Source organism: Dreissena polymorpha, chromosome 15 (genome assembly GCF_020536995.1).
Source record: "Dreissena polymorpha isolate Duluth1 chromosome 15, UMN_Dpol_1.0, whole genome shotgun sequence".
In the NCBI taxonomy this organism is placed as follows: domain Eukaryota; kingdom Metazoa; phylum Mollusca; class Bivalvia; order Myida; family Dreissenidae; genus Dreissena; species Dreissena polymorpha.
In genome coordinates this window covers 3,835,353-3,859,983 of record NC_068369.1, presented here as the reverse complement: position 1 = coordinate 3,859,983, position 24,631 = coordinate 3,835,353, and the positions used below count along the sequence as shown (strand labels likewise).

General features: G+C 34.3%; 1 protein-coding gene and 1 long non-coding RNA gene across 36 annotated transcripts in view; one reads left to right on the top strand and one right to left on the bottom strand.

Annotated features, from left to right (window-relative positions):
- LOC127860029 (uncharacterized) overlaps window positions 1-24,631 on the bottom strand; it is a 326,167-nt gene that overhangs the window by 163,212 nt on the left and 138,324 nt on the right. The gene's annotated exons all lie outside the window — the stretch shown is intronic.
- On the top strand, window positions 11,075-13,677 carry LOC127860047 (uncharacterized). Its single transcript, XR_008039577.1, has 3 exons — window positions 11,075-11,111; window positions 11,683-11,820; window positions 12,198-13,677. It is a non-coding gene; the product is annotated as an uncharacterized LOC127860047 (long non-coding RNA).

Sequence of the window (24,631 nt, the reverse complement as noted above, 5' to 3'; positions counted from 1 at the left end):
TGGATTTTGTAAATTTCGGGACATTTGACAGATTTCCGGGACAGCGGGACAAGTTCTTCATTTCCGGGACTGTCCTGGACAATCCGGGACGTATGGAATGTATGGCGTTTAATGATGTTCAGTAAGAGTACTATATACACAAACATCATTGTCCGGCTGATATTTACACAATTCAAGGATTAGATTCACTTTTTCTCCCCTTGTTTGTTTTAACAACCCACTACAGAACAATACATAAGAGTCATTGCTTTTAACAATGTTTTCCGATGTCATTAATGAAATGGACTGACTTCAACTTGCTTGAATCAAAACAAGAAGCATAACAAGTTTGTAAGATAACATTTTTAATCATAAATCATATACAAATGTTAGTATTTTGAGATAACACAGAACTTTAGATACATCCAAAGTTTCTTGAAATTTTGGATTTAAGGGTCTTAAATTATGAACACCCGTGAGGAAACAAACCACTAAAAGATGACATCCGACCGAATCACCTTTCATAGGGATTTGTTCCTTTGCCCCCCAGGTTGTTACCAATATTGTAACTTTCTAATTTTATCAATAATGATTATAAAAGCTTATTGCATATTTCCAATTTTCTGAATAATGCTTATAAAGCTTATTGCATAACTTTACAGTTTCACAGCTTATTGTGGATCCATGTACAAAGACATTTGTAATAAGCATTTACTTGAACTAAGAAAACTGTTATAATGCATTCTTACTGATATAAGATTATGGTTGTTATTAACAAGTTTGTCTCATAGCCTTTGTCATTGTATTGGTACAACATTCCATGCAAATCAACTAACATTTTCATGATGCAATATGTATTACTTATTTATCAAGGTTCCTTTATAATAGTGTTGTTTATTGTGGATTTGATTTGACAACAAATGTTTTCTGTATTGGTTTTCTATAACCACCTGGTAACGCCAATTATGCAACAAATTCCTAGGTTACACCAAACTAGTATAAAAAGGAAATGCAGACCTCCATCTGTACTGCATTCCTTCTTTGTAAATAAATGGTGTTTTTCTATTTGGCGTTGCAGGTAAGAAACTGATTTTACTACATTATATTTGATTTAATATGTTTAACTTCAAGTTTCAAATACTTAACTGTTTTATGGTAATATAATTATTTATTCAGAATTTTTGTCAGTTTCAATGATAAGTCAGTTATGAATTTGTCATGCATTAGCAAATCCCTCTTGAAAAAAATCTGACCGGATATCAAACACCTCAATGCAAGTGACCATTTATGGGTTGTAGGTGTCAGTGGCAAAATGATCAAAGTTAAGGGCACAATTATATTAGACATTAAAATAGGAGAAGATTCATTTTCACAGAAATTCTATGTCTTTGACCACATTCATCAGGCTTTAATACTTGGAATGGATTTTCTAACAAAAAATAAGTGTGTTCTGGACTTTGAGAGTTTACAGTTCAAAGCAAATCAAACCAAAAGATCAATAAACATGATTTCCACTCCTAAGGTTGGGTTAGCAAGGCTACAGAATAGTTTGACCATAGAGGCATGCTCTCAGGTGTGTGTGCCAATTAAATGTTCAAAGTTTAAAACTGGTGAGGTTGTTTTGGTAGAAGCTGATAATTCCCTAATGTCAAAAAGCATTGCTTTCGGTAGGGTTGTTGTAAAGCCGACTAACGGCAAGAGTTCATGTTTGCTAATGAATCCCTTACCTTGTGATGTGCATCTTAAAGCAAATACTGTGATTGGAAAACTCATTCCTGTCCATGAGGACTCAATTAGAAAATTAAATGATGATGATGATGATGGTCATGATGATGATGACGATGATGATGATGATCTGTGCGAACCTGGTGTTCATGTCTTGACAGAAGTTGAGGTGAATACCATCCTCAATGACTTGGGTATTGATGTTGATGGCCAATTTCTTACTATTGAACAGAAACAAAAATTGAGACGGTTTATCGCTTTCAATAGGGATATGTTTGCCAAAGATACATCAGAACTAGGGTGTACTGATTTGCATCATCATAGGATTGAAACTGGTGATGCTGTTCCACAGCGTCAACCTCCTTACAGAGCGTCCCCTCAGGCTAAGGCAGAAATAGAGTCACAAGTCAAGGATATGTTAGACAATGACATTATTGAACCATCAGATTCCATGTGGGCATTTTGTGCAGAAAGAGAGATAACACTTTCAGATTTGCAATTGATTATAGGCGTCTTAATGCTGTAACTCGACCAATCAATTTCCCTTTGCCGAGGTTCGAAGATGTTGTTGATTCTGTTTCTGAGCAAAATTCTAAAATTTTCACTGTGTTGGACTTGAAGAGTGGTTTTCACCAAATTCCATTAGACCCTGAGACAAAGCATAAAACAACATTTGTTACACATGAAGGTAGTTATAGTTTCAAACGCCTTCCATATGGTCTTCGAAATGCACCTGTAGCTTTTCAAATGGTAATGGCTCAAGTCTTAAGAGGTATCAATTTCAAATTTGCACTTGTTTATGTTGATGATATCATGATCCACTCTTCTAACTTTGACAAACATTTAGAACATTTAGAGCTAGTTTTCAATAGACTACAGCAAGCTAATTTAAAATTACAACCCAAAAAGTGCAATTGTGCAGCAAGCCACGTTGAATATCTTGGACATTTATTCACAAGCACCGGCATTGAGGTCAATCCAAAGAAAATAGAATGTGTTAAAACTTTTCCAAGACCAAAAACCCAACGTAATGTCCGTGAATTTCTTGGTTTATGTAACTACTACAGAAAATTCATAGCAGGCTTTGCAGCAATAGTCCTCTTAATGAACTCCTTAAGAAAGAAATTCCTTTTAAGTGGACTGACAAATGTGAACTAGCTTTTCAAACATTAAAGGAAAAACTAATTTCAACTCCAATTTTAGTGTTCCCTGACATGTCAAAACCTTTCATTCTCTCTACTGACGCATCTGACTCAGCCATTGGCTTTGTGTTAGGTCAGTTAGATGATGAAAAAAAAGAAAGAGTGATTTCTTATGGAGGTCGCTCACTTAGGGGTAACGAACTAAAACGGAGCATTTATGAAAAAGAATGTTTAGCACTTATTGAGGCCATAAGTCAATTCCATCCATACTTAGCAAATTCTAAATTCACTGTTTATACTGACAATATGGGAATGAAATTTATTCAAAATCTCAAAGACTTGACTGGCAGGAAAGGTCGATGGTCTCTTAAGCTGCAAAGTTATGACTTTGACATTATTCACAAACCAGGGCTTAAAAATGCCAATGCTGATGCATTAAGCAGACGATCATATGACATTGATCCAACCAGTGCTTCTATTAATGCAGTTGACTTGAGCAGCAAAAAGCATCAATCTATACAAGTAGAATTCAGCTATTCTGCTCAAAATTCTGTATTGCATGAGGTGCCCTTGCTGGCGGCGTTGGACATTGTTGATGATGTTGATGATCTGCAGTCTGTTGATTTGCATGATTTTTCATCAGATCTTTTAAAAGAACAATGGGCTTGTTCTGAGTTAAAGGAAATTTTAGATTACCTTGTCCACAAAAAACTGCCAGATGAAACCAAAAATCATCGCTCAATTGTTATAAAGTCTGAGCAGTACTTTCTAAAGGACAATGTCTTGTATCACATCTGTGACCCCAACCACAAGAAAAGGAAATGGGACTCCGAACCTTTTTCACAGGTAGCTGTTCCTAAACACTTAAGGGAAGATGTCATGAAATCCTATCATGAAAAACATGCTCACTTGGGTTTTGATAAAACCTATTTTGCAATTAGAAGCAAGTATTACTGGCCAGGGATGTATGTAGACATTGAAAACCATGTTAATACTTGCATTGTTTGTCAAAAGTCTAAGAGGAATTATGCTAACCATAAAGCCCCTCTCTGTCCTCTGCCAGTTGCATCTCATAGCTTTTCCAGAATTCATGTTGACATTCTTGGACCCCTTCCTGTCACAAAAGACAATCACAAGTACATTTTAGTTGTAGTAGACTCTTTCTCTGGTTGGTGTGAGGCATTTCCACTTCAAACACAGGAAGCGTCAGAAGTAGCGAAACTTTTATTTGAAGAAATTTTCTGTCGGTATGGCGCTCCAGACATTCTAGTCAGTGACCGTGGCTCAAACTTTCTCTCTAAACTTGTAGCAGCAGTTTGTGAGAAGTTTCAAGTGACTAGACATCACACATCCTCATTTCACCCTCAAACAAATAGTGTAGTTGAGCGTGTAAATGGTAGCCTTGGTCAAGCACTTAGATCTCTATGCAATAATAACCAAGATAATTGGTCAGACTTCATTCCTACAATAATGATGGCTTTCAGGAATTCAGTCTCATCTTCCACTGGCTTCACACCTTTCCAAGTCCTTTTTGGTAGACAGATGAGACTGCCTATAGACACTTCTCTTGTGCCAAAAGAAAATTTGCCTTTGCGTTAATGTTAAGCAACATGTTCAACGTTTAAATGAGCGACTCAAATTAACAGATGCAATTGTAAAAGCCAATCGCCTTGGACAACAAGTAAAGCAAAAACTCTACCATGACAAAACATCTAAGGAACCAAACTTTAATATAGGTGACAAAGTCTTAATGACTAAAGAAAATGTTAAGATTGGCCTATCAAAGAAACTCACACCTAAATTCCAAGGTCCATATGAGATCATTGACATAGGTCCAAATTATACATACCAATTAAAATCAATTGCAGATGGGAAAATAAGCAAATCATTAATAAATGCTAACAGACTAAAGAAATATTTTGATGGAGAATCAATTACAAAAGATGATACTTCAAATGAGGAGCCAGAGCCAGATCTTGCAAATAATGACGAAAATGTCTTGCAACAAGAGCCAGATAAAATACTGCAGTATCGATATCAAAATGGCAAAAAGTACTACAAAGTCAGATACACAGGCATTGATGGAAGTTATAACATATGGGTGTATGAACATATGGTGCCTCAAAATCTTAAAACTGAGTATCATAACATGTACACCAATAGAAATCGAAAACGAAAAAAATTGCAAGTTTATAAAAGACAGTAAACTGTCTGTATACTAATGTTAATTTATGGAAATCTGTACAAATATAAATGTGTGTATATCATTAAAAATATGTACACTATTGGGATTGTTTCCAAAATTAAAACATTCAGTTCTTCCAAAAACTTTTTAAAGCTTAAGTGTAGGTTTACTACCCTAAATGATTAAATGTCTTTCACACAGATTACTTTTAAAGTAATGAGTCTCACTCATGAATAAAGTGCTAATAGGATATACCGGTTATCCATTAATCTGTCTTGAGGATTTTTATTCAAACTTGGGTACTTTGTCTACAGTCAGGACACTACCTGTATCTTATGCTTATAGCTTGGATTCCTGTTTGTCTTTGGAACAAGTCTGCATTGAAATAGGCATTATGTTAAATATAATATAGCCTTGGCAATCTGTTATATTTGTTAGGCATATGGGTTGCATATAAAACTGATTTCGAACCATTAAAGAGCAGCCCATTTTTAGACGACTTTTTTTTGTAATTCTAAGAAGCCAGGCGAAGTCCTTCTAATAGTCAAATCTAGTATACATGTATATCAACGTTGGGCCTACCAATTGATGGACAGAAGACAATGACTGTCATGTGTATATATGTGTCCATAATTGTGTTTGTTACAAATTTAATTTGTTTATATTTTCATATTGTTTGGATGCTTAATATGATGTATAATTTTGAGTTTCATTACTAAATATGTATGATGACCTGTTTTGATTTATTACTTCTATTCCCTTACAATGCAGGAGCATTGTTTTGCGGGAGGGGGGAAGTTTTCATAGGGATTTGTCCCTTTGCCCCCCAGGTTGTTACTAATATTGTAACTTTCTAATTTTATCAATAATGATTATAAAAGCTTATTGCATATTTCCAATTTTCTGAATAATGCTTATAAAGCTTATTGCATAACTTTACAGTTTCACAGCTTATTGTGGATCCATGTACAAAGACATTTGTAATAAGCATTTACTTGAACTAAGAAAACTGTTATAATGCATTCTTACTGATATAAGATTATGGTTGTTATTAACAAGTTTGTCTCATAGCCTTTGTCATTGTATTGGTACAACATTCCATGCAAATCAACTAACATTTTCATGATGCAATATGTATTACTTATTTATCAAGGTTCCTTTATAATAGTGTTGTTTATTGTGGATTTGATTTGACAACAAATGTTTTCTGTATTGGTTTTCTATAACCACCTGGTAACGCCAATTATGCAACAAATTCCTAGGTTACACCAAACTAGTATAAAAAGGAAATGCAGACCTCCATCTGTACTGCATTCCTTCTTTGTAAATAAATGGTGTTTTTCTATTTTGCGTTGCAGGTAAGAAACTGATTTTACTACATTATATTTGATTTAATATGTTTTACTTCAAGTTTCAAATACTTAACTGTTTTATGGTAATATAATTATTTATTCAGAATTTTTGTCAGTTTCAATGATAAGTCAGTTATGAATTTAAATGCAATAGAATTAAGTCTGTTAATTTATATCAGTTTAATAATTATGTTTGTTACAGTTTAAGTCAATTCATATTTACTTTCAAAGCGAGTGGCTCTATAGACTTAAATTCCCTATGTAATCGTGTATTAGTGATTTTAAGTAATTTGTGTATTGTATTTGTATATTTGACTGCATTCCTTCTTTGTAAATAAATGGTGTTTTTCTATTTGGCGTTGCAGTCCGGCTTCCTCCCAAACCTCTCACAGAAAAAGTTAAACTACATCAAGGAGTCGTTACATCAAAATTATTTGAGTTCAATATTCAATGTTCAAAAGACAATTCATTGAACAAAACGTATTCCAAAATAACTGAATAATATATAAACAAAACGCTTATATACAAAACACTTCTTAACAACTTCTCTTGACAACAAACTAACAACAAAAGTTGTCAAACACCATCCTGTCTGTATATAATACAAATTTGACAAAGCACTTCTAGCTGTGTTAAGTGTTTCATATCTCGGTCCAGATTCATATGATTCTGTAAAAAATTCAATACAATATTCTACAGGGCTTTGAAAATTATCCATTTTCATTTCAAAGCAGAAGTAAGCCCAACTGTTATTGAACATAGATTACTGCTTTTGTGAATTCTTTCTCCATGATGCCATGATGATGTCATTAGACTGGCTAGATGGATTTCGCTTTTCATAGGATTTCCAGATAAGCGACATGCCATCAAATGTAGTGTGTTGGGCAAATGGACGAATCTTCTGTGTATTAAGGTAAGTTCAATGTTCTGAGCAACCTTCAGAATATAAGGATCATAAATCAACATCTCCAGGATACTGGTATAGCAGTTCTGTGTTATCCAATCAGGCGCAACCAGGAAAAATCTGCCTTGTCCTGTCTCGCTTTCAGCAGGACATGTGCAATGCTCCTGAAATACGGAAATGCATACATGTATTTGTTATGCCAATCAACCCAAATGCATCTACTGATTCAGCATCCGCATCTGGTTTCCATGACACAAACCTACTGATCTGTTTATTTAAACGAGATGCAAACATGTATATTTCTGGTAAACCAAAGCATTTTACAGCCTTTAAGAAAACAGATTCATCCAATTTCCATTCAAGATTTTCATTAAAATTACAAGAACTTAAATCTGCCTCATTCATTATTCCTGGGATATGTGTAGCTTTAAACCAAATTTCTCTGTTTTTACACCACTGCCAAATTTCACTAGCAATGTCATTTAGAAGTCCAGCTTTTCCTCCAATATTGTATATATAGAGCAACAGTTGATGAATTATCTGAACGCATTTGAACATGAATATTGCTGTTTGTTTTACAGACAGATTTTAGAAGATTATGTGTCAGGCTTGTAATTCCAAGACATTTATATGGTTTTGGATTTCAGTTTCATCCCATCTACCACCAATTTTATCATTAAGACATATAGCACCCCATCAAAAAGCTCTTGCATCTGTTGTTATTATATACTGAACCCTGGGTTTTAAGGGTTATTTTTCTATGTTTCTTAGAAGAGGTAAACATTCAATCCACCAGCTAAGTTAATACCTGCTTCCTTTTCTCAGAAATGAACATGAATTATTCATATAACCAGCTGAAATGCATGCATTTTTCGTATTCTAGAGTTCTGTTAAAAAGATAACCTTACTCAACAGCTGCTGAGAAAGATGAAACTGACAAAGCTGAAACCCTAGCAACATCGCAAATTTCTGCTTTCTTCTGTGTACACAAATCTACGCATGCTTTACTTCTGAAAGAGGGATTAACATCTTTTCAGAATCAATAACATTCCCAAGAAATGATATATTTATTAGTGGGAACTATTAAACAGATTTCTTTTCACTTTTTTCTAATTATAATACCTAAATCAGAAATAAGATTTACTGTATCTTCTATGTTGACATTCAATACACGTGTCAACCAAAAGTAAAGAATTGTCTAGGTATCTAGAATTTGTATGCCAAAGCAGACATGTGCAGAGATGCATTAACCAGTTTCATTAGTTTTGTTCCAGTTTCATTAGTTTTGTTCCAGTTTCATTAGTTTTGTTCCAGCTTCATTAGTTTTGTTCCAGCTTCATTAGTTTTGTATCTGAGCTTCATGAGTTTTGTAAATAATTTTGGGGCAGATAAATGCAACTCTGCAGTACTTTAAACTGGTAGATTAATTCCAAAATGATTTAATCGGAGATTAACTTGCACTTCCTGACAGCAACTGGTACTCTGTTAATTAAGCCATGGTGAATATCAATACTTGCAAAATAAATACCAGGTTTTAAAGCTGTTTCAAAGGTGTTCATTGTGAAATGATTGTACTGAATTATCATTATTATGATTATTTAATAATGATTTATTTTAAATCATTCTATAATTACTGGCAGTTTGTTTTGGAATGAAATTGGAGAAATATATTCATTAGGGGGATGATCAACTTCTTCAATGGCATACATTGCAAATAAATTTTATATTTCTGTATTTACAATTTGTTCTTCTTTTTCTAAAAAATTCTATAACAATTTGTTTTGATGGGATTTTTGCCTTCAATGAATTCCAAATGGCAATGCTCCACAATATCTAAAATGTTGTTATCACATGCTATACCCTGTTTCCCATGTAATACAACCATTACATATTTTTTTTATTTATACACATGTGTAATACAACATTCTTAAGTGTTTTCATTAGCTTAGTGTTTGTTTATTGACCAATCGCATTTTGTTATCTTGCTGAAATGACGTTGCAACGTCAAATAACATCACGAAATGTAAACAACATCTGGGATTTACCATTATGTTTGCGTAAATATTTATTTAATTTGCTCTTTTAAAAGCATGCGATAAAAAATATCTGACACTCGTTGTCATATCATACCATATTTTATTAAACTTGTGAAGAAAATTCGTTAGTAAGCTTGCCAAAGGCTCGCTTACTAACAAAATTCCTTAACTTGTTAGGTATGATATGACAACTCATGCCAGATCCTATATTTATCATATGTTATTTTTCTCTGATTCTAATAAGATTTTTTAATCTACCGGCAACAAATGTACTCACCTTTATTAATTCTTGCTTGTTGCTTCAAGTGTTTTGGAAAGGCTTCAGTCCTAATAGGGCCAATTCCTCTACCTCTGGTGCGGAAACCTTGTTCGCGAAGACCATGTGGGTTGAACCCTCTGTGTCCACGGCTAAAGCCTCTCATTGGACCATGCCCCATTACATTTCCAATGTGATTCATGTTGTTTATTTCTCTCACATTATTCTTTATATCTATGCCGTTCCCATATAACATCAGTAATGATGTTGAAGCCAATAATGGAATTTGTATTCCAAATCTTGTTAATTTTTTAGCCTAACCCAAGAGGGCGTTTGCAGTAGTTCCTACCTCACATGTGGAGGCCCCACTCTTTTCAACAAGTGTAACTAAGTTTATGGAAGCCTTCAACATGACGACTTGCCCAGCAAACATGCACATATGGGTCCCATATGGGATGTTTCTGGGCAAACCCATATGGGTAAGCCCATATGGGAGTCATTTGGGACCAATATGGGTTAGCCCATATGGGAATGCCCACAAGGGTCCCATATAGGTCCCATATTATTGCGCTATCGGGCAAATATGTAAACTTGTATTTATTTGATTAAAAACTCATTTCTTAAAACGTATGTAGAACTTACTTGATCTAAACTGCTAATATTTTACCCAAAAATAGAAAATCGATGCATAAGCAAATAATATGCGGCCCATATGGGTCCCATACGGGTCCCATATGGGAGTTATCTGGGAGCTATATGGGCTTGCCCATGTGGGAATGCCGATAAGGGTCCCATATAGGTCCCATATTATTGCGCTATCACGAAAAAGATGTAAACTAGTATTTATTTGATTAAAAACTCATTTCTTAAAACGTATGCTGGACTAACTTGATCTAAACTGCTAATATTTTACCCAAAAATAGAAAATCAATGCATAAGCAAGTAATATGCAGTCCATATAGGTCCCATATGGGTCCCATTTGGGCCGCCCAACAAAGCACAAAATCAGCTACCGGGCTGTTTCTGGGCAAACTCATATGGGTAAGCCCAAATGGGAGTCATTTGGGACCTATATGGGTTAGCCCATATGGGAATGCCCTTAAGGGTCCCATATAGGTCCCATATTATTGCGCTATCAGGATAAAGATATAAACTTTTATTTATTTGATTAAAAACTCATTTCTTAAAACGTATGTATGACAAACTTGATCTCAACTGCTAATATTTTACCCCAAAATATAAAATCAATGCATAAGCAAATAATATGCAGCCCATATGGGTCCCATACGGGTCCCATTTGGGCCGCCCAACAAAGTACAAAATCAGCTATCGGGCGCACATTTTTTGAAAATTCTGTTTTTGATATTGCTTTGTTTTAAATAATGTATATACAATGATTAATATGTAGTTATTTTCAAGAGATAATTTTAATTTAAATAATCGCTCAGAAAAATAAAGTATTTAAATAATATGCGCATGCGCAGATGTTAATTCCTCCTCGCCTCGCATTCAAAACAAAAACACTCGAAACGGTAATTTGTTAAATTGTGATATTAAACACGTAATTATATATTTCTTTTGAAATCAGATATATATGGCTGATCACGCATTATTTATTTATCTGTAACTTCAATGAATGCTTGTGTGTTTAATAATTTGAATTGCAAATTATTAGATTTCTTTATTCGCTTTGCCTTTGCCATGTATTTTCGCGACGTAAGTCGTTACGTTTGATTGTCGCCATAGATCAATCTCTTAGTTAAACTGCTTAATTCAACTTGATTCTGCCTAAAATTCAATACAAACTATTTATAGCAGACAGGCGCATGTCTGAAAAAATGACACACTTAATTAGTAATCATGCTAATGCATGAGAATCTTACTTATCTCATACATTGATAATATTAATTTAAACGTATTACATCAAAGACGTATAATATAATGTTTTTTTATAGGTCTTTGATTACTTGCAAGCAAGCCAAGGTTGTCTGCCTGTGGACAAATTTTTAGGATTATTTAAACACATATTTGCAGAATGTTAAAAAAGTCTGTGTATTAAGAAATAATTAAATTCGTAATGTTTATTGTACAAATTTATTTCAGAAAATAAAATATTCACCACCGCCTCGTTTGCCAACATCGTCTTTACAAGGAATGTCCAGCAGTGCATGACAGAGGCCGGTCACTCCCATTAAGTCCAGGCAGCTGAAGAGCCTCCCCAAAGACAGTTCATAGGACAAAGTAACTGATTTTTGTGCTTGAAACTTTAACTTAAAATTATTTCAGTTTTGGAATTACTGCTTATAAAATACCTGATAGTTAATTACATAAATAATTGATGTAAACAGATAATCCAACTTAAAAAATATAAAATACACAGTCATTTAGTGATCTATAATAATACATACTTCTACTAATAAAAGAAACAGATTGACGTTGACGGGCATATAGGTGCAAGTTGCTATAATCAGCCCTAGCTGTACAACAGCTGTTGGGACAAATCGGGCCTGCCGCCGTTATATCGGCACACATCCGATATACTTATATCTGACCCAGCTGTGATATATATTATTGTCAACATAATTTTAGGTACAGTTGTTTTTTACTCTTGTTGTCAGATGCAGTTACACAGATTTTAACGGTGTTGGAAACAATGAGAGACGAGAACAGGGAAATGAAGCGGATGCTGCAGCAGCTCTTGGCTAGGTCAGCTACTGATGACGAGCCAATGCAACTGCCAGAGAACATCATTCTTCCAATTAGAACATTTGAGCAAATGGATGAGTTTGAATAGCATCTTGGTGATGAAGCTACGATCCATCTTTTCTAGGACTGCTGCATAGTTCAAGCTTTTTTATCAAATATATTAAGCAATGTTGTAAATGTAATTGACAGTTTTTTCTCCATTAATCCTAAACCATTCCTTTAAGGCTCATCTTCTAAGAAAGCAAACAATCTTTTTTATCTGGAAATGAAACGGTATATATTCCTTTGCAAAAGAAGAAACAGCATTTCAGTTTTTGAAGGTTTTAAAAGACATATATAATATATATATATATATATATATATCATGTGCAATTACGAAAAACACTAGAATGTATGAAGATATCAAAGATAATAATATGGACTTGTTCTCGAAAAAGGATTTGCCATTTATTTCAGTTTTGGATTTTTTTGCAGGGTTTTTAATTTGTAGTTTATAAAATATTTTGTTTAGTCTTGCAAGTATGTTTTCCACGAATGTTCTTTGAGTACATGGTGTGTTATTTGTATTGGTTAAAGATTTAATATGCATGGGTATGTTTTGTAGTAATGTGTAGTAAATCAGGAAAATACTTGAAGGTATTCTGTATATGTAAAAATAATAGAAGTCCTTAATTCTATAGTCGTATAACTGGTCGACATATATAATGTTATAGAAAAACGTCTTATTGTTTGAAGTTATGTCTTTATTGTTCCATAAAATACTGTTGGTTTGGGTTTATATATTATGAGTAACATTACTCCATGCAGATAGAACATTAGATAGAAACATGTTTTCGTTAGCTACTTTATGTAAAATACTTTTGCTGATGTTACATTCAAAAAGTTAGGAATCACATTATTATTTTAGAATTTTCTGGTAGAATAGTTAACGTGGGATCCTCCTGCTATGTATGTATGAATCCATGTATATGTGTGTAATACTTTATGTGAATAAAAGTTGAGAGTACTTTAATAAATTTTTAAGTCTTAACAAAAACCTTGTATTTCTTGCAGGATAATGCTATTAAGCTCTTAAACCCTTTGATATCACTCTGTTCCAGCAAGAAGAAATAGATAAAACATTTTAAAAAAATGAAATTGAAAGTACATGTACAAGAATCTTTTGTCTGATGTTCAATTTGAACACACAGTATTTCATGTTTGCAGCCTACATATTATTTCTAACATCACCTGAATTTCCATTAATGCGTTGTCCCAAATTTTACAGGCTCTGTGTACCCATATTGAATACAATGCTACCAGTTTGTAGCCCATATTTAGTACAATGCTGCCCGTATGTAGCCCATATTGAGTAAAAGGGCTACCCGTATGTAGCCCATATTGAGTAAAAGGGATGCCAATGTTGGACCTATATGGGTCCCATGTGGGCACCTATATGGGCCCCATGTGGGCTGCCAACATGGGACCCAGATGGGTAGTGCAACCGGGCTCCATATGGGTCCCATCTTGGCTGCCCCATATACTTTCATGGGGCAGCCCAGATGGGACCCATGTGGAGCCCGGTTGCACTTCCCATCTGGGTCCCATGTTGGCAGCCCACATGGGGCCCATATAGGTGCCCACATGGGACCCATTTGGGTCCCATATAGATTGTTTGCTGGGTGAATGGCACTAAGTCTAGCATCTTTGGCTTGAGTGTAGCTTTTCAATAGGCGCCAAATGGCTTGTTTAGCGTTTAGCTCTTGTTTTCACTAATGAGTCACAATTTTCTGGGCTATGAATTTGTTAACAAATTTAATCAAGATTTTCATCTGTCAGACCATTTCTGAAAGAGTTATTGACAAAACCCGCTAAGTCTGCATGAATATCAACATCAACTTGTTAAAATTTGATAAAAAAAATAAAATCGGACAGCTTTTTTTAAAAGGATTTTTGTTCGGACTCGATATAGGATTCTGGTGCGCCATCATAAGACTTCTCATAGTAGCCAGAATCTGCCATCGGCTAGTTACAAACCACCATGAATTAATTGAAATATTCTTCTTGCTTTTCTATGTGTTCATTTTGAGCCTTGAAGTTAGAATTTAGCACTCGCAATATTTCTAAAACTTTGTGCAGGTTCGCATTTGTGGCAGGTACCTTTGAGGAGTTACCTGACTTCCCAGATGAAGTTTTAGATGCATTTTCAGCTGGTGCTTTAGGCAGTCTTTTGTACCTGGAACGGCCGAAACCGTGGAAGCTCATAAAAGGACTAATATTTCAATCTGCAACGGATTATATTATGTTGAGTGTTATATTTTGTCCAAAAACAATAAATACAATTAAGCTATTGAGATAGCTATTCTGAAGGATATAAAAAATAGTATGTCTCTCACTAACGAGAAATATCATCACGTTCTAGTTGTTCTCAATGTTAAACCAAAAACCAGTTTACACTGTCTGACATACAACAGCGCACTGACAAGTTATGATACGGTCATCTCAATAGTATGACATAATAGAATACAGGATTTGACATAAGGATAGATTGTTCATAATCATTAAAGCCCAATTGAGTACATGTATTATGTGCTAAAATTTTGAATTACAGAGTGTTATTTTACTCTACTAAATATATGCATTAAAGGCTTGCCTATTCAGAGTTTTATCAGCTTCATTTAGCTAATTATTATCATTAAATTTGATACCAAGGTATGTAAATAATAGTCAACAATTTTACTTGTTCAAGACCATAGCTAATTATTGGCAGTTTTCCTTCTTTGAAATAAATATATTTTCACAATCACACCACTTTAATGGGGTTACTTAAAAAGCAGTCTAAGGTTAAATAAAAATATTTTAGAAATTATATTTACAAATATGATGCCTTTATAGTTAGAGGGAGAATTCTTTCCACCCTTTTAATAGATTGGAACAATAATGACTTTTGTCCATTACTCTAGCTGGGTTAATTCCTGTGTTGAAGTGTTGAAAATAAAGATACATGGGGGGTTTCTGCTATGTAAAAAAGGCTGTAAAACGGACCCCATCCCACTATCCCAAACAGAAATGTAAAAAAAATTCCCTATTAACAAAAAAAAAAGTTTTTTTTTTAAGAAATGTCTTATTAGACTCTTTATCTCAATTTAGTTTTTTAAACAACCTACAAAATATGTAACCATAATTGATATAATTTTTATCCAAAATGGCCAGGAAAAGACCCGTTGTGTCAATTTTTGTTGATAAAAAAAAATCCCAATTTGGTCCTTATTGTCGAAAAAAAAATCTCAAATTTGCCACTTTCATCAATTAAAAAATCCCAATTTGACCAGACTCCTTTTCCCAAAAAGGCTTGAAAACCCCCTGAGATATGTAGAAGATTATAGGGTGCAATAAAATGTTTTCAGTCAATCAAAAAAATCTGCAACGTAGCCAGAAAATCTGCTCATAGTAGCCAGAATCTGCCATCGGCTAGTTACAAACCACCATGAATTAATTGAAATATTCTTCTTGCTTTTCTATGTGTTCATTTTGAGCCTTGAAGTTAGAATTTAGCACTCGCAATATTTCTAAAACTTTGTGCAGGTTCGCATTTGTGGCAGGTATCTTTGAGGAGTTACCTGACTTTCCAGATGAAGTTTTAGATGCATTTTCAGTTGGTGCTTTAGGCAGTCTTTTGTACCTGGAACGGCCGAAACCGTGGAAGCTCATAAAAGGACTAATATTTCAATCTGCAACGGATTATATTATGTTGAGTGTTATATTTTGTCCAAAAACAATAAATACAATTAAGCTATTGAGATAGCTATTCTGAAGGATATAAAAAATAGTATGTCTCTCACTGACGAGAAATATCATCACGATCTAGTTGTTCTCAGTGTTAAACCAAAAACCAGTTTACACTGTCTGACATACAACAGCGCACTGACAAGTTATGATACGGTCATCTCAATAGTATGACATAATAGAATACAGGATTTGACATAAGGATAGATTGTTCATAATCATTAAAGCCCAATTGAGTACATGTATTATGTGCTAAAATTTTGAATTACAGAGTGTTATTTTACTCTACTAAATATATGCATTAAAGGCTTGCCTATTCAGAGTTTTATCAGCTTCATTTAGCTAATTATTATCATTCAATTTGATACCAAGGTATGTAAATAATAGTCAAAAATTTTACTTGTTCAAGACCATAGCTAATTATTGGCAGTTTACCTTCTTTGAAATAAATATATTTTCACTTTCACACCACTTTAATGGGGTTACTTAAAAAGCAGTCTAAGGTTAAATAAAAATATTTTAGAAATTATATTTACAAATATGATGCCTTTATAGTTAGAGGGAGAATTCTTTCCACCCTTTTAATAGATTGGAACAATAATGACTTTTGTCCATTACTCTAGCTGGGTTAATTCCTGTGTTGAAGTGTTGAAAATAAAAATGTTTTTTTTTTTAAGAAATGTCTTATTAGACTCTTTAGGCCACGACTTTTATATTTCTTGGTTTACAAAACCGCCGACCCTAATTTTTGGAAAATGGGAAAAAAAATAAAATCGGAAAATCGTCTTTTTTTTAAATATTTTATTCCCGACCGCACTGCAAAATGAGCGAAATGAGAAAAAAACGATCCGGTTTGAGTACGGTTGCGAATAAAATCAAGTAAGTACAATCAACGATTGGTTCACATATATTGCAGAGATCGGGATATTTTTCAATGTGACACATTATGTACCAGTCCTTTTATGGGCACTTCTCAAAATTTATTTCGGGTAAAAATTCCAAAAATAAGAAAATCAGCGTCAGTCAAATGTCGACCCCATCAAAATTTATTTCCGTGTCTGTGACGCAACTATATTGTTTAACATGTTAATTATATTATATATTATATTAAATTATATCAAACTTATTTGATAATAAGTATAAATAATCCAATAAAACACTGCCATTATTTACGATATATGTGTTTAGGAATTTTGTAAACACGTCCGCCATAGTTTATAGGAACTGTACAGAAAGTTTGGAAATCGGAACAAATCGGTATATCTCGGAAAATCATTGATAAATGTTTTTGTCGTTTCAATGCTTAGGGCCGAGTAATTTCGGCAAATCGGAACTCAACTTGTGTAAAACACTAGCTCAATTAACCGTTAAACTCCGCCTCCGTTCTCTGCAAAAGATTCGAAGGCGGAGCTATGCACGTGCTTTTATTAAATTGGAGAATTGCAATTGAGAAACAAACACACGATTGGTTCGGCATGTTGATTGCTAGACAAAGGAAGCCAATTTTTTCGGCGCGAAATTTGTCGCTTTATTGCTTCCGACAGAAAGCGGCTTTCCTTTGATGAGGCGAGGTATAAAACCCGGAACTATCCGGAAATCTTTATGGTAAAACCCGGAACCGATATAAATGGTTATAACTTCATTATTATTCGTCCGATATTAATTATAATGGTACCGTTGTAAAGAAGATCCTCTAAAGATTCTAACCATATCAAAATATTTTATGGCAGGGTCGTAGTCGGCCTGTAAATCGCGGACAAAGTCGGCCTGTTTTAACGGTTTTTTTTACACACGCAAATGCCGAGAAGAAAACCCGGAACCGATATAAATGGTTATAACTTCATTATTATTCGTCCGATATTAATTATAATGGTACCGTTGTAAAGAAGATCCTCTACAGATTCTAACCATATCAAAATATTTTATGGCAGGGTCGTAGTCGGCCTGTAAATCGCGGACAAAGTCGGCCTGTTTTAACGTTTTTTTTTACACACGCAAATGCCGAGAAGAAAACCCGGAACCGATATAAATGGTTATAAATGCATTATTATTCGTCCGATATTAATTATAATGGTACCGTTGTAAAGAAGATCCTCTACAGATTCTAACCATGTCAAAATATTTTATGGCATGGTCGTAGTCGGCCTGTAAATCGCGGACAAAGTCGGCCTGTTTTAACGTTTTTTTTTACACACGCAAATGCCGAGAAGAAAACCCGGAACCGATATAAATGGTTATAACTTCATTATTATTCGTCCGATATTAATTATAATGGTACCGTTGTAAAGAAGATCCTCTACAGATTCTAACCATATCAAAATATTTTATGGCAGGGGTCGTAGTCGGCCTGTAAATCGCGGACAAAGTCGGCCTGTTTTAACGTTTTTTTTTACACACGCAAATGCCGAGAAGAAAACCCGGAACCGATATAAATGGTTGTAACTTCATTATTATTCGTCCGATATTAATTATAATGGTACCGTTGTAAAGAAGATCCTCTACAGATTCTAACCATATCAAAATATTTTATGGCAGGGTCGTAGTCGGCCTGTAAATCGCGGACAAAGTCGGCCTGTTTTAACGTTTTTTTTTTTACACACGCAAATGCCGAGAAGAAAACCCGGAACCGATATAAATGGTTATAACTTCATTATTATTCGTCCGATATTAATTATAATGGTACCGTTGTAAAGAAGATCCTCTACAGATTCTAACCATATCAAAATATTTTATGGCAGGGTCGTAGTCGGCCTGTAAATCGCGGACAAAGTCGGCCTGTTTTAACGTTTTTTTTTACACACGCAAATGCCGAGAAGAAAACCCGGAACCGATATAAATGGTTATAACTTCATTATTATTCGTCCGATATTAATTATAATGGTACCGTTGTAAAGAAGATCCTCTACAGATTCTAACCATATCAAAATATTTTATGGCAGGGTCGTAGTCGGCCTGTAAATCGCGGACAAAGTCGGCCTGTTTTAACGTTTTTTTTTACACACGCAAATGCCGAGAAGAAAACCCGGAACCGATATAAATGGTTATAACTTCATTATTATTCGTCCGATATTAATTATAATGGTACCGTTGTAAAGAAGATCCTCTACAGATTCTAACCATATCAAAATATTTTATGGCAGGGTCGTAGTCGGCCTGTAAATCGCGGACAAAGTCGGCCTTTTTTAACGTTTTTTTTTTACACACGCTAATGCCGTAAAGAAAACCAGGAACCGATATAAATGGTTATAAATGCATTATTATTCGTCCGATATTAATTGTAATGGTACCGTTGTAAAGAAGATCCTCTACAGTTTCTAATAATGTTAAAATATTTTATGGCAGGGACAGTGTTAACCTGTAAATCGCTGTGCGGTAAAAGTTGACCGAAAAATACCGTGTTTTTTTTAACACAGAACAATGTCTTGAGGAAAACACGGAATAGCTAAAAGGGGTTATAAAAGCATCCTTTTCCCAACCGACCATACATTTTTGGTACCGTTGTTACGGTATTGTTGCACTGTTTCTAAATATGTAAAAAATATTAATACCAAATAAGCCAGATACTTCATTCTGATTTCGTCAATACTGTACAGATCTTAAATTTACGGATCATTGTAATTTCCTGCAACGATATCTATTCATACGACACACGAACACTAACACGGATCTTAATTAAGCAGACAAATGCTTCTGCTATTCACAAATTCACACGAGCCGCACTTTTATAAAGGATAATAACTGAATATACACTTATTGACAGAGATCAACGCAAATGTATATTATGTAACCTAAATGACATCGAGGATTCTTTAAATTCATCGCTGTCATTACATCAGTCTATTAGCATCTCATTCGCAATGAAATAATTTGCATTTCACGTGTGCAGAAAATGATTCATATTTTGGTAAAAGGAATTGTACTTCTTTTTAGCGTATCTTACAAAAGTATAAGCACGCATTGCAGAAAGCACTTTTTAGAACAAAAAAATCAACGAAAGACTGACTTGCCTTTCGCTAGTAGTAAAATCGTTTTAAACGTCTTATGTAAACAAGACCACAAGCTGAAATAACTGCACAAAAATATGAGATTGTAAACGTATATTGCATTTAACACCAGAGAGAGAGAGAGAGAGTCTTGAACGCTCCAAGGCTGCGGGTAAAAACTTGTACGAATTGGTCCAAAATCAACGAATTAGTATGCATTCATAGTGCAATGTTCTCGTTTAAAGTAAAATTTACTAAAAAACTCAAATTCGTATATTCGAGCTCTCATCATGATTTTGATTTCAGTCTTCATGAAACGAGTCTTAATTTATACAGATTTTTTGTTATTGTACGAATGAGTAAGTGCTAATTATTAGATCTAGTTGATTAAGTGCACACTGATTTTGAAACATGAAATAATAATGTAAATAGCATTCATTTCTGTGAACTCAGGTTTATTCGCGAATATTAGTATGTTCAGTAGTCAGGCTAGAGACCGGCCGGAATGAAAATAATGAGCTATGTAACAGAACTTGTTTTCATTGTACAGATAAGATCGAGGATGAAATACATGTACTCGTTCACTGTCCGTTGTATGTTGATGTTCAGGAGGGTTGACATAATTTATAACTGATATAGTCTTTAATTGTAAGCTATGTAAATATTGTCGTTGTTTTTAGGGTCTGTTAGTTATAAATCAAGCGTGGGTAACCATTGCTAATGAGTTAATTTCCGACCTGGTCATAATATACTTGATTTCTTAAACCATTTTAAATTATGCGCGTTAGTGCATCTTATCGCAGTGTCATTGTTTTACGTAAATATATTTATATATCTATAAACGGTTACTAGATTTACCGAAAGCGCGGGTACAAATTAATGCTCGTGTAAACACGTTCATAAAAATATAAATTGCATCAAGATTATGACTTTGTTGAAATTATGATCTGTTTACGTCGTATTTGCTCAATCAGCATTTAGTAGTATAAGTCTTATAATCTAAGTAATTTACGTCATCAACAATGCCACCAAAACCGTTTATGCGATTCTAATTAAGAGCGCAGTATTTAGCAGATTTGAATAGAAACCAACACTCGTTAAGTCATGTAACGCGCTAAAGAAAGTATATAATGGCCATTGAAGAAACATGCCTAATTTGTGAAATTTCTGAAGTCGCGAATTCTTCAGAATTGTGAAAATGAGTCGCGAACTTGCAATATTTGCGAAAAAACGTGAGTTTTCCAAATTGTGATTTTTTAAAGATTAAATGTAGTAAATAGTTAGTATTCAATAATTTCATTTTTTTACACTTCATTTATTCGGAAATTTAAACATCGCATGCCATTAAACTGAAATAATGACCATATGATTATATCTTCAATATACTTAGTATAAGAATAATTTTGTGTGAACGCATCTCCTTGCAATTTCAATTGATTTTCTTTCAACTCATGGACATTATTCAGGGCGACATGCAGTTGTGCGTAATTGCGGAAAGTTATGTACTGTCTATTATTTAGAAAGTTATGGCCATTGGAATATCTGATTCTATTAACCCCAATTGTTCCTGAATCTGAATACCTAATTCCCCCATACAAAGGTTAATATTTATGTGTAAATTGTTATTCATGATAACAATTCACTGTCTCAGTAAAACGGCTATTACCGTCAAACACAGTATTTATACAGTATTCCGTATATGAAAAAGTGTTCATTTTATAAAGCATGTATGTTTCCTTGGTTAAGAAAAAAAAATATTCATATGTTGAATAAGGTTGAGCATTTTGATCGAGGCAATGTAAATAAAAACACGCTTGTATGTGTTAGTGTTATTCTATTATATCATTAAAACACCCTTGTAAATGTTTGGTCATATCTTCTGACCACATCTAGAATATCAGAACCATACTACGGAATTTCAATAACATCTTTTGCAAAAATTGATTGTGTATATTTGTAAGTATTATACTGAATAATACAAATAAATCCGTATCAACTCGCTTTCAACTGTGTTTCTGTTTTTGAAGTTTTTAATATGCATTGTTTATTCGTACACAGTACGGTGTGCCATACCTGTAATAGTGAGAATTGAGCCATGAATACATTGTATCCTAAATGAATACACAAGATCCTTATCAGTGAATTCATTATATGATTTTCTCCAGAAATGAGATACACAGTAAATTCGCTGCCGCCTAATACACAACTCATAGTGAAACATTTGTAATTGAAAAATAAATGACCGCACACTATAGAATCGTCATTATAATTATCATGTTTCTTGATATTACTTGTTTTATCACAATCGTATATAAAGTAGGACGAGATTATTAATAGCACTATCCGGATTCCGTACTTTAATAATACTTGTTAGGATTTTCAACTAAATTTTCTGAGTCCCCTAAACCGAAATTTTCATAAAGGACCACACTCGTGTCACTTATATGCAACGTTATGAATGCCCTTCGTAACGGTCATTTGGTCACGCTTGGTCAATATTTGTGCCCGCCTGAGCCCCTCCCCTGTGATGACCCCACCAATTTAAGGTAAAACCTAAGAAACTGGTCGTATGCATATTGTCATCTAGAGTCCGTGGTTTCTTCTATTACAGATTAATTGAGCTCGCTTTGATGCATCGCCTTATTTCATATTATGCTTTCTCACAATTTTTTTACATATTTAGAAACAGTGGAAGAAAACCATAACAACGGTACCAAAAATGTATTGTCGGTTAGAAAAAGGATGCTTTTATAGCCCCTTTTAGCTTTTACGTGTTTTCCTCAAGACATTGTTTTGTGTACAAAAACAAAACGGTATTTTTCGGTCAATTTTGACCGCGATTTACAGGTTGGCACTGACCCTGCCATAAAATATTTTAACATGGTTAGAAACTGTGGAGGTTCTTCTTTGCAACGATACCATTATAATTAATATCGAATTAATAATAATGTTTTTATAATTCCCTTTTTCCTTTTCAGGGTTTTCTTTACGGCATTTGCGTGTGTAAAAAACCCCCGTTAAAACAGGCCGACTTTGTCCGCGATTTACAGGCCGACTACGACCCTGCCATAAACTATTTTATATATTATTAGAAACTGTAGAGGAACTTCTTTACAACGGTACCATTACAATTAATATCGGACGAATAATAATGCATTTATAACCATTTATATCGGTTCCTGGTTTTCTTTACGGCATTTGCGTGTGTAAAAAAACCGTTAAAACAGGCCGACTTTGTCCGCGATTTACAGGCCGACTACGATCCTGCCATAAAATATTTTCATATGGTTAGAAAATGTAGAGGATCTTCTTTACAACGGTACCATTATAATTAATATCGGACGAATAATAATGCATTTATAACCATTTATATCGGTTCCGGGTTTTCTTTACGGCATTTGCGTGTGTAAAAAAAACCGTTAAAACAGGCCGACTTTGTCCGCGATTTACAGGCCGACTACGACCCTGCCATAAAATATTTTGATATGGTAAGAATCTGTAGAGGATCTTCTTTACAACGGTACCATTATAATTAATATCGGACGAATAATAATGAAGTTATAACCATTTATATCGGTTCCGGGTTTTCTTTTCGGCATTTGCGTGTGTAAAAAAAACCGTTAAAACAGGCCGACTTTGTCCGCGATTTACAGGCCGACTACGACCCTGCCATAAAATATTTTGATATGGTAAGAATCTGTAGAGGATCTTCTTTACAACGGTACCATTATAATTAATATCGGACGAATAATAATGAAGTTATAACCATTTATATCGGTTCCGGGTTTTCTTCTCGGCATTTGCGTGTGTAAAAAAAAACGTTAAAACAGGCCGACTTTGTCCGCGATTTGCAGGCCGACTACGACCCTGCCATAAAATATTTTGATATGGTTAGAATCTGTAGAGGATCTTCTTTACAACGGTACCATTATAATTAATATCGGACGAATAATAATGAAGTTCATTTATATCGGTTCCGGGTTTTCTTTTCGGCATTTGCGTGTGTAAAAAAAAACCGTTAAAACAGGCCAACTTTGTCCGCGATTTACAGGCCGACTACGACCCTGCCATAAAATATTTGATATGGTAAGAATCTGTAGAGGATCTTCTTTACAACGGTACCATTATAATTAATATCGGACGAATAATAATGAAGTTATAACCATTTATATCGGTTCCGGGTTTTCTTCTCGGCATTTGCGTGTGTAAAAAAAAAACGTTAAAACAGGCCAACTTTGTCCGCGATTTGCAGGCCGACTACGACCCTGCCATAAAATATTTTGATATGGTTAGAATCTGTAGAGGATCTTCTTTACAACGGTACCATTATAATTAATATCGGACGAATAATAATGAAGTTATAACCATTTATATCGGTTCCGGGTTTTCTTCTCGGCATTTGCGTGTGTAAAAAAAACCGTTAAAACAGGCCGACTTTGTCCGCGATTTGCAGGCCGACTACGACCCTGCCATAAAATATTTTGATATGGTTAGAATCTGTAGAGGATCTTCTTTACAACGGTACCATTATAATTAATATCGGACGAATAATAATGAAGTTATAACCATTTATATCGGTTCCGGGTTTTCTTTTCGGC